This window comes from Helianthus annuus, chromosome 9 (genome assembly GCF_002127325.2).
Source record: "Helianthus annuus cultivar XRQ/B chromosome 9, HanXRQr2.0-SUNRISE, whole genome shotgun sequence".
NCBI classification, from domain to species: Eukaryota; Viridiplantae; Streptophyta; class Magnoliopsida; order Asterales; family Asteraceae; genus Helianthus; species Helianthus annuus.
In genome coordinates this window covers 33,513,694-33,526,367 of record NC_035441.2, presented here as the reverse complement: position 1 = coordinate 33,526,367, position 12,674 = coordinate 33,513,694, and positions in this window count along the sequence as shown.

Sequence of the window (12,674 nt, the reverse complement as noted above, 5' to 3'; positions counted from 1 at the left end):
TTACCGGAATTGAGAGAAATCGAGCAAAAGGTGAGGAGCACGGACTGGTCGGTCAGAGAGTTGCCAAAAGTAGTAAGTATGAAAGTGAGATGGGTATTTATAGGATTCCAAAAGAGGAAAAGGTGGGTCGGTCGGATGACACCATACCCGGATGACAGGTCGGTCGGATGGCAGCCCGGTTGGATGGCAATCCGGCCGGCTGGCATCTGGTTCAAGTGTGCGGTGCGACGATTTTTGATGTTTCGATTACGATTGCGAGCGATGCGAATACGATAGAGTTTCCTATTCAAATTACTTTTAATCCCAACTACTCATATCGCGCGCTGTCTTTTCGCCACCAATTATCATACTATATCTACATACAATCATCCTTATTTCGTATTCGTTTTGCGATTGCGATTCGATTGATTACCACACATACCATAAATAAACATGCACAAGTAACACATAAGACACACACACGTATAATAATCACCAAAATGCGTAATTCGAGTTGCGAGCGTGATGTTGGTTAGATTAGTTCGATTAGCATTTAGTTGACCTTGTCGCATTGTTACTTCCTATCATTCACAGTCGTAAAGCGATCTGTAGTGGTAAATATTTGTCGATTGCTGCGATTATAATTAATTACTCCACATAATACAACTAACGTAAGACATAAAATAGTCTAACTATAAGTCAAAGAAGTCAAAATAAGGATTCAGCAAGGAGAGACAGATCGCAATTAGCAATCTTTTCTCTTCTTTGACTTCAATCTTGACTTTGACTTTGACTTTTGAAACACGGGGTGTTACAGCCTCCCCTAGTTGAGGGAATTTCGTCCCGAAATTAGGCCGAAGTCGTAGCAAACAACTGCGGATACTTTGTCTTCATGTCGCTCTCGAGTTCCCAAGTGAACTCTGCGCCTCGTTTGCCTTCCCTTCGGACTTTCACAATAGGAATGCGCAAGCGTCTGAGCTGCTTGGTCTGGCGATCCATGATTTCGAAAGGTTTCTCCACGAAGTGTAGTGTTTTGTTTATTTGGAGGTCATCGAGAGGTACAGTTAAATCATGTTCAGCCAGGCACTTTCGGAGGTTTGACACGTGGAAAGTCGGGTGGACGTTACTAAGTTCCTCTGGTAGTTCGAGTCTGTAGGCGACTTTTCCGATCCTTTCCAGAATCTTAAAAGGTCCAACATATCGAGGCACTAGTTTCCCTTTCTTGCCGAATCTGACCACACCCTTCCAAGGTGATACCTTTAGGAGTACGTAGTCGCCAACGTCAAATTCAAGGGGCTTGCGTCATCTATCGGCGTAACTTTTCTGTCGACTTCGAGCTTTCAACAAGTTGTCTTGAATTTGGAGGAGTTTGTCAGTTGTTTCTTGCAATAGCTCAGGACTGGTTAATTGCGAGTGACCGATCTCGTGCCATACAATAGGCGATCGACATCTTCTTCCATATAAAGCCTCGAATGGTGCCATTTGGATGCTGGTATGATAACTGTTGTTATACGAGAATTCGACTAACGGCAGGTATTTGTCCCAATTACCACCGAAGTCTATGACACACGAACGGAGCATGTCTTCAAGAGTACGAATCGTTCTCTCCGTCTGACCGTCGGTTTGAGGGTGGAATGCGGTACTCAGATTAAGCGTATTACCAAGAGCAGCTTGAAACGTTTCCCACAATCGCAAGGTAAACCGAGCATCACGGTTAGAGATAATGTCACGAGGCATCCCATGATTACAAATGATCTCGACGGTGTAGATTCGGGCTAATCGTTCCACCTTGTAGTCTTCCCGTATCGGCAAAAAGTGGGCTGATTTGGTCAAACGATCAACAACAACCCAAATGATGTCGTGACCTGATGACGTGTGCGGAAGCTTTGTTATGAAGTCCATAGCTATACTCTCCCACTTCCACATGGGGATTGGGGGTTGCTCGAGTAAGCCAGAGGGCCTTTGATGTTCAGCCTTGACACTTGCACAAGTCAGGCACTTCCCAACGTAGAGAGTAATATCCCTTTTCATACCCGGCCACCAGTACTTGTAACGAAGATCCTGGTACATTTTGTCGGCACCGGGATGAATAGAATACCAGGATTTGTGGGCTTCGTCCATCAAAATCTGTCGCAAATTTGTCCGCTTAGGGATCCAAATTCGGTCCAGGAAGTGGAATATCCCATTTGATTTATTCACCAGTTGAGCTCCGTCGTGATAGATTCGTTACTTCTTTAGAGTGCATTCATTAAAACAGGCGTGCTGGACTTCGTGAATGAGGGTTTCGAGATCATATTGGGCTTGGGTATCGCGAATGCTGAGCAAATAACTCCATCTACTAAGAGCGTCGGCAACGACATTTGCTTTGCCTAGGTGATAACGAATCTCACAGTCGTAATCGTTGAGTAGTTCTACCCATCGGCGTTGACACATATTAAGTTCTTTTTTATTAAAGATGTGTTGTAGGCTCCTATGATCGGTGAAGATCGTACACTTGGTACCATACAGGTAGTGTCGCCAAATCTTTAACGCAAAAACAACCGCGCCTAGCTCGAGATCATGGGTTGTATAGTTCTTCTCGTGGATTTTGAGCTGTCGAGACGCGTAAGCTATAACCTTGTCCCGTTGCATGAGGACACAACCAAGACCAAGGTTGGAAGCATCACAATAGACAATGAAACCGTCGTTTCCATCGGGCAATGTGAGAATAGGAGCATTGCAGAGCATGTGTTTGAGGGTTTGGAAAGCAGACTCTTGTTCATTTCCCCAAACAAAAGACCTATCTTTATGCGTAAAAGCGGTAAGCGGCGTAATCCAACTCTTAACTGCTTCAATCTTCGCGGGATCGACATGAATACCTTGACTATTGACAATGTGACCGAGGAATTGAACCTCCTCCAGCCAGAATTCAAACTTGGAGAACTTGGCAAAGAGTCAATTTCCCTGGAGTAGCTCAAGAACCAAACGTAGATGTTGCGCGTGTTCGGCTCTTGACTTGGAATAGATCAAGACATCGTCGATGAATACGATGACGAAACAGTCGAGATAGGGTTTACACACGCGATTCATCAGATCCATGAAAACCGCGGGTGCGTTGGTTAAACCAAAAGGCATAACAACGAATTCATAGTGGCCGTAACGAGTGCGAAAAGCGGTTTTGGGTATATCCTCCTCTTGAATGTGTAGCTGGTGGTAGCCTGAGCATAGATCGATCTTCGAGAAACACGTAGCACCTTGTAGCTGATCAAACAAATCGTCAATGCGGGGCAGGGGATAGCGGTTCTTGATGGTTAGCTTATTCAATTCCCGATAGTCGATGCACATCCGAAACGACCCGTCCTTCTTTTTGACGAAAAGGACCGGCGCGCCCCAAGGAGAGGTGCTCGGGCGAATGATGTCACACCCCGTTCTGCGGCGGAAGCACGAGGTGTGATCATGAAAGGTTCTCATTGCATACGAAAGGTAAACATACTACATGCTCAAAAATAACTTCAAACATTACATTACTGAAAACATATGTCAAGCGTTTACAACACGAGATAACATATTGTCTTAAAAGTTACAACTTTATTTAACGATAAACAAAGAGACATCCATGAGCATGAGTAAGACCACGCGCACATCCACCCTAGTTACCTGAAATACATGTAAGTTTTGGAAAAACGTCAACATAATGTTGGTGTGAATTCATGCAGTTTTTGTATCTCACGTTTGTATACTTTATATGAAAACATAGTTAGTGTCATGTATAAATCAAGTTTTCATAAATAAATCAAGTATTCATGTGTACACCACGTACTCATGTATAATTCACGTTTCTCTTGAGTACCCCACGTACTCAAGTATAATTCCCGTTTTCTTGAGTACCCCACGTACTCAAGTACAATTCAAGTTTTAGTATGGTATGAATTTTTATGTATACAAAGTATTCTTATAAGTATCAGGATTGTTAATGGGTTGCAAGGCCATTAACATGTGACACGACATAGGAAGTCACCAAACCTTAGGCATTTTTCTATTTGGCATATTCTGAGACACAAAAGCACCACTCGATACTTGTCCTCACCGAGAGTGTGGCTGCCTGACACCCGTTAGATCTAACCTTTTGTTCTGCGGTCTAGGTATATTGTTGATTAATGGTGCTTATGTACCCTATTCGTGACACGATTTCTCGTATCATTTCTCATAACGCATCATACTTGGTTCTCGTTCTCGCCAAGTGCGCTTCTTGTATTCTTATATCACATCACACTTGGTACTCGTTCTCACCAAGTGTGCTTCTTGTTATCATATCATTTGTTGAACATAATAATATTTGTAACATGTATTTCACCCCCGAAGTTATAAAACCAAAAACAGTTGAAGAAAAGGGGGAGCATGAACTCACAACTTTGCGTTCCTGTGCGTCGTAAACTTCACCGGATTTGCTTAATTAACGTCGTGACCTATACGCGTTTTCTTAACGTTAGTCACTAGACTTGCGTTGCACAAGTACAGTCACTCTCTTTTGTATTCGTATTGTTGTGTTAAAAATATTTTATATTTTTAATAAGTGTAACACCTCTCATTAAAATTTATAATTAGAATGATAATTAGTCAATAAGGAGACCCTAATTGAGACACCCAAGTAATTCCGCACTAACCCTAAAATTTTCAGAACAATCGGAATCAGGATCAGGGCCCCTAAAACTCAGGGGGGGTAAACCCTAGTTGATAATTATCAACAAAATTGCGTTGTACAGATGAAATTCGAATTTTTGATGATTCATGCAAGCTAGTCCCGAACTCAGCTAGTCTAGGTAAATAGACTGCACCCTTTACGGACCGTAAAGGAAAATGCCTTACGGACCGTAAGCATATGTGCTTCCCTTACGGACCGTAAGGATTGAAGCATACGGTCCATAAGCGAGACTATTTTCTGGCTATAAATAGCCGACCTTGGGACTTGAAATGAGAACTGAAAACGACGTTAAATTGCTGTCTGTGCGTCGAATTAGAGTCGTTATACTACAATTAAACACACACACTGCACTCGAATCGCTGCCGCAAAACAGGGTAATTACTCGATCGCTATTACTATTCATTTTCCGAGATCAATATATCCAAAGAATGCTTAAGTGCCGCCCACATTAGGGTTATACTTTGTCGTTCGTCCTTAAATCGATGAATGTTTAAGTATTGCACTTTGTCGTTCATTGTGAGAATTTGATCTCGTGAGTTATCGTGACTGCTGTATTGATCACTAACCCAGTTTTGTGTGCATTATTATTACTATTAGGTTAACGAGGCTAAATCATATTCTGTCCGTATTAAATCTGCAATGTGAGTCATTCTCTTTTTATTAAATGTTTTATAATACTCCTAGTTATTTTCAGAATTATAATTACAGTGATTAAGTTGATGTAATCACCAAATTACAGCCAGTATGTGGGGTATTGTGCACATTACTACGGTTTAAATCATTTTAGGTGGGCGAACCTAATTTTAATTGATTTACGTCATTCATTGGGGCAGCCAATGGTGATATGACCACAGTCACAGATCCGGTCGAGTGACAAATACTGTGGGTAGTTGGTTGATATCAGAAACATGCGTAAAAGATCTTAACACTGTGTATTAAAATAAATGTGTCATTTTCAGTAAAATGAATGATTCACTCAGTATTTCCCTGCTGACAAAACATTTTTCAAACATGTTTCAGGTGATCTACTGTAATTCAGGAAAAGTGCTGAGGAGCATTTCAAGCTTACGATAGTGGCTCAATATAAAATAAAGAAATATGTTTTGAAATAAATATTATCAGAAAAATCTTATTATTGTAAATTATCGGGGTTTTGTCCCGAGTTGTGAAATAAATAATCGAAAAAAGTTTTTAGCTTTAAAACGATCCTGATGTTAAAATTCCGCTGCTAAACTCAATTAAATAAATATCACGGGATTTCTGTCCCGCGGCTCCTGAAACGGGTCAAACCGGGTCGGGGGGCCGTGACAGAAATGAGGTGGTATCAGAGCCACTGAGTTAAGCTAATTAAGTATTTAACAGATACTTAATTTTCTTGATTACTATTATGTGATTATGTGTTTTATTAAACTGACTATTTGTTAGTTACAGTATGGGTAAGCAAAAGTTGCAAGATATCTATCTTAAATTAGATAGGTCAGTCTACGAAGAGGGAAGTTCATCCAAAACTAAATTTTCAAAGCTCCCTACAATTCCTGAAGAAGGAATATTTGTGCGGAAAGCACACTATGAGAAACCAATTTCTCCTAGAAAAAGGAATATGATTATTAAGAAAAGTAAGGAGCAAATACGGGAAAAGAGGATTAAAAAGGAAACCCAGGAGTTAATTAATAAATCACCTTGGGAAGATAAGCTAGATGAAAAATGGACAAATTTGTATATGCTAGCTACTATAGCAGAACATGCAAATCTTTAAATACCCTAAGTCTAGTAATAACACTTCTCAGCAAGTAAATAAATAAATCTGAGTGTGTTCTTTCCTGTTATTTTGTACAAATAGTATGAAATAAAACTTCGGTGTTATTTGTTAAACTTTGTTCCAAAGTTTTAACTTAGCATTTTTGTGCATTTTGCATATATGCTACACAGCATGAGCGAGATATCTGAAGCTTTTCAGAACCTCAATATGTACCCGGTGAATATAGAAGTTTCCCAAGAATTTACTGGATACTTTGCTGATGTGGACCAACCTGTAGAATTCCATGCTCCACCTTTGACAAAGCCAAAACGAAAGAAAAAGAAGAATTATGTGTGGGGACATCGTATCCGTAGGAAAAAGCCAGTCCCGAAACTTCCTAAAATAAACAATCCTTTAGAAATAGCAAAAGAAACTGGTAAACAGCCGGAAATGGAAATTGAAGTCGAGGAAGATACTAGGCAAATGGGGATACAGTTTGAGGAATATTCTAAAGATATAGAAATGGAAGTAGGACAAGGTTCTAGACCAACTCAGATAGAAATCGGAGAGAGCTCCAATCAAAACCAGAACCAGGAAATAACTTTTTAGGATGAAATAGATTTTCTGTTGGCAAACTGTGAAACTATTCAGCCTGTCAATACGAATGTTTTTACCTATCCTAGTGAAAATCCAATCCCTATGAATTTTGCACCAGCAATCCCAGAACCAATAGTCCACGCTCAACCTATCGAAATGGAAGAATGGTGGACAAATGATTGGCAATTTCAAAATATTGTCAACGACCCTTATTCCTTCCTTCCGCAATTCGATCCAGAACCCCTGCCTAATCCACCAATGAGCACTGAGAATATGGCTGAACTTCGCCATTTCGGTGAAGAGTTGATGGATGCAGGGAATAGAATTAGGGAGATAGGGGGACAAATTGCTTGGAAGTATGATGAAAGGGAAATGCGTTTTTAGAATAACAAATGGTGAGGGATAGGAGGATGGTAAAACTATAGTTGTGTAATAGTAAAAAGCAAAATCAGTCTGTAACATAACAAATAAAACTTTGTAAAATATCTGTGTGTAGTGATGCATACTATAACGGATATGAAATGGAATCGAGAAATCGATAGTTTTGACTTTATGTGCATTATGAATTGTCTGATTGTTTGTGTATAAATTGTTATTTATCAAGATACTAATAAAAAATTATTATATATTATCAGATGGCCAATAGTGGTAATGAACCGGTAAATGAAGCTAATCAGTCAGAGCAACATCCAGGGGATCAATATATGACTAGACAAGATATTGAAAATATTGTTGCTCAAGGGATAGCTAATGCTATTCCAGCATTTGTTGCTGCTGTGAAAAATCCAATCGAACCGCAACATATTATTCCTAGTAAACATACTATTGAGGATAACTTCAGTAATAGTATAAACAGGGGTAATAATCATGATAATGAATCCCGGCACACGCTGCTCCCTAAGAAACGGAAGGCTGCAACACCTGGTTGCACTTTCAAAGAATTTCTTGCTTGTAAACCCACTGAATTTGCAGGCAATGAAGGGGCGACTGCATCACTGCGTTGGTTAGAGAAAACCGAAGCAGTAATTGCAATAAGTAAGTGTGCCAGAGATGATCAGGTCATGTACGCATTGAATCTATTTAAAGAAGGAGCACTCGAATGGTGGAACACTGTGTTACAAGCTAAAGGAAGAAATAGGGCTTATGCCATGACTTGGGAAGAATTCAAGAATCTGTTTGAAAGAAAATTCTGTCCCGAGTATGAAAAGGAACAAATGGCAAATAGGTTCCTAAACCATCGGATGTTAGGTGTGGATTGTCGTGGTTATACTTCGACATTCTTCGAATATGCTAGAGTGGTACCTAACCTGGCTTCGCCAGAACCGGTACTCATTTCTCGCTATATTTGGGGATTAATTAGCGAAATTCGAAATATCGTTAAGGCTGCGAGACCTCGCACTATTGACGATGCAGTAGAATTAGCTAACACCCTAACTGATGAACTGATACGCACAAGAGATGAAGATAGGAAGAAGGAACTTGCTCAGAAAATTACCCAAGGATTCAGGATGGGTAATAATAGTAATTTCAACAGGGCAATCTTCAACTGTGCCATTCTTCAAAATTTGCAAAAAGAACCATTTTGGAAAATGTAATAGAATTTGCAATTTTTGCAAGACAACAGGACATCGTGAAGAAAACTGCAGAAAGAAATCCGTAATTTGTTATCATTGTGGAGAAGCCGGACACTTCAAAACCGAATGTCCTAAGTTAGCCAACCCAGTAGATAACAAACCTAAGTCAGCCGAAGGAGCTACTAAAAAGAATGCCAGAGCATTCCAGCTAACTACTCAAGAAGCAGAGCTCATTCCGGATGTCATAGCCGGTACGTTTTTGGTTCACAACGTTTATGCAAAAGTATTATTTGACTCTGGTGCAAACCAAAGTTATATAAATACTTCATTCTGTCAAGCTCTTAAGTTACCATTAACTACCGTTAGGCAGATTTTTACAGTCGAAACCGCAGATGGGAATTCTGTAAAAATCAATCAGGTTTTGCAAAAAGTAGAAATAGAACTCTCAGGTCATAAATTTATTTCAAACCTATTACCTATGAAATTAGCTGAATTTGATATTGTGTTAGGAATGGATTGGTTAATAGCCAACCATGCTCAAATCATTTGTGATAGAAATTCTATAGAAATTCAAGCACCTACTGGAGAAATAATCATGATTACAGGAGATAAACCTCGGAAGCCACTGAAGTTCATATCAGTAATGAAGGTTTCTAATTATGAACGAAAACAAGGAATAGTATATATGATTTCAGTAATCATTGTACTAAAGGAAAAGAACTTAAGGAAATTCCTGTAGCCTCAGAATACCCAGATGTATTTCCGGAAGATTTACCTGGGTTACCACCAGATAGGGAGGTAGAATTTAGGATTCATCTAATTCCAGGAACTACACCGATAGCCAAGGCACCCTATCGATTAGCTCCTACCGAAATGTTAGAACTAAAGAAGCAATTAGATGAATTACTAAGCAAAGGATTTATACAACCTAGTTCATCCCCTTGTGGTGCACCAGTGTTCTTTGTGAAAAAGAAAGATGGGTCGATGAGAATCTGTATCGATTATAGAGAGTTGAATAAGGTTACAATTAAGAATCGATACCCATTACCTAGGATTGATGATCTTTTCGATCAATTACAAGGCGCTAAATATTTTTCTAAAATAGACTTGCGCTCCGGATATCATCAATTAAAGGTTCAAGAAGAAGACATACCTAAAACTGCTTTTAGAACTAGGTATGGACATTATGAGTTTACAGTCATGCCCTTTGGATTAACTAATGCACCTGCAGCATTTATGGACATGATGAACAGGATCTGTAAACCATATTTGGATAAATTCGTAATTGTTTTTATAGACGATATACTTATTTATTCAAAAAGTCAAGTTGAACATTGTCAGCACTTGCATGCACTCTTAACTTTGTTAAGAAAAGAAAAGTTGTATGCTAAATTCTCAAAGTGTGAATTTTGGCTACAAGAAGTGCAATTCCTAGGACACATGGTAAATCACGAAGGTATTCATGTAGATCTTGCTAAGATAGAAGCAATTACCAATTGGAAGGTTCCGCAAACTGCAATGGAAATTAGAAGTTTTATAGGTTTAGCTGGGTATTATAGACGGTTTATTAAGGATTTTTCCAAGATAGCTACACCATTAACTAAGCTAACCTGTAAAGCCACTAAGTTTGAGTGGGGACCTAAACAAGAAGAAGCCTTCAGAATTTTAAAACAGAAATTAACCAATGCTCCAATCTTAGCCTTACCCGAAGGAACAGAAGATTTTGAAGTATATTGTGATGCTTCAAAATTAGGATATGGATGCGTGTTGATGCAACGCAAGAAGGTAATTGCGTATGCTTCCAGACAATTGAAAAAGCACGAAGAAAACTATACGACTCATGATTTAGAATTAGGAGCTATAGTTTTTGCCCTTAAAATATGGAGACATTATCTGTATGGAAGTAAGTTTACTGTTTATACAGATCATAAGAGTTTAAGGTATATATTTGGGCAAAAAGAATTAAACATGAGGCAAAGAAGATGGATGGAAATCCTGAGTGATTACGACTGTGATATTCAATATCACGAAGGAAAAGCAAACGTAGTCGCAGACGCCTTAAGTCGTAAGTATCATGAGAAGCAAAGGCGAGTCCGTGCTCTTAGAATAAATCTACAAGTAGATTTAATGGAACAATTAAAGGAAATTCAGGAAACGGCAATCAAGGACGATGCCGAAGAAATGAAAGGTTACCTAAAAGAATTAGAACAAGGAAATGATGGAATTTGGAAATTCCACAAAAGCAGAATTTGGGTACCTAAACAAGGAAATTTAAGATCAAAGATTTTAGAGGAAGCTCATAAATCTAGGTATACTATACATCCAGGAAACAATAAGATGTACCAAGATTTAAGAAAGAATTTTTGGTGGATAGGAATGAAAAAGGATATAGCCGAATACGTATCTAAGTGTTTAACCTGTTCACAAGTTAAAGCCGAACATCAGAAACCTTCAGGTCTGCTACAACAGTTAGAAATGCCTGTATGGAAATGGGAACTCATAACAATGGACTTTGTTACTAAGTTACCCAAAACCAGGAAAGGTAATGATGCCATTTGGGTGATCGTTGACCGATTAACCAAATCCGCTCATTTTCTACCAATAAAGGAAACCTTTAACATGGAAAGGTTGGCCAAGTTGTACGTAGATGAAATAGTATCCTTACACGGAGTTCCACTCTCCATTGTATCGGATAGAGATAGTCGTTTCACTTCCCGTTTCTGGACAAGTTTCCAAGAATCAATGGGAACCCGACTGAATCTGAGTACTGCATATCATCCACAGACGGACGGACAAAGTGAAAGGACGATCCAAACCTTAGAAGACATGCTCCGAGCATGTGTAATTGACTTTGGAGGTAATTGGGATAACCAATTACCATTAATCGAATTCTCCTATAATAATAGTTATCATTCAAGTATCGAAGCCGCTCCATTCGAAGCACTGTATGGACGCAAGTGAAGAACTCCCGTATGTTGGGCAGAAATAGGAGAAAGTCAATTATCAGGTCCAGAAATCGTGCAAGAAACCACAGACAAGATAACTCAAATCAAGGAAAGATTGAAAACAGCCAGAGATCGCCAGAAAAGCTATGCAGATAATCGTCGAAAGCCACTCGAATTCCAGATAGGAGACAAAGTACTTTTGAAAGTATCTCCTTGGAAAGGAGTAGTACGATTCGGTAAGAAAGGAAAACTGAGTCCCAGATATGTTGGACCATTCCCAGTGATTCAACGAATCGGACCAGTTGCTTATCGCTTACAACTACCAGAAGAACTAGCTGGAGTACATGATGTATTTCATGTATCCAATCTTAAGAAATGTCTATCAGACGAATCCTTGGTAGTACCTCTTCAAGATGTAGAGGTAAATGAAAAGCTGAAATTCATAGAGAAACCCTTACAAATAGAAGATCGAAAAGTCAAGTTTCTCAAAAACAAGCGACTAGTATTGGTGAAAGTCAAATGGAATTCAAAAAGAGGATCAGAATATACTTGGGAACTGGAGTTAGAAATGAAGCGGAAATACCCTCATCTATTTCAATAAATCTCGAGGACGAGATTTTTCCTAAGGTGGGGAGGATGTAACAACTCTCATTAAAATTTATAATTAGAATGATAATTAGTCAATAAGGAGACCCTAATTGATACACCTAAGTAATTCCGCACTAACCCTAAAATTTTCAGAACAATCGGAATCTGGATCAGGGCCCCTAAAACTCAGGGGGGTAAACCCTAGTTGATAATTATCAACAAGATTGCGTTGTACAGATGAAATTCGAATTTTTGATGATTCATGCAAGCTAGTCCCGAACTCAGCTAGTCTAGGTAAATAGACTGCATCCTTTACGGACCGTAAAGGAAAATGCCTTACGGACCGTAAGCATATGTGCTTCCCTTACGGACCGTAAGGATTGAAGCATACGGTCCGTAAGCGAGACTATTTTCTGGCTATAAATAGCCGACCTTGGGACTTGAAATGAGAACTGAAAACGACGTTAAATTGCTGTCTGTGCGTCGAATTAGAGTCGTTATACTACAATTAAACACACACACTGCACTCGAATCGCTGCCGCAAAACAGGGTAATTACTCAATCGCTATTAT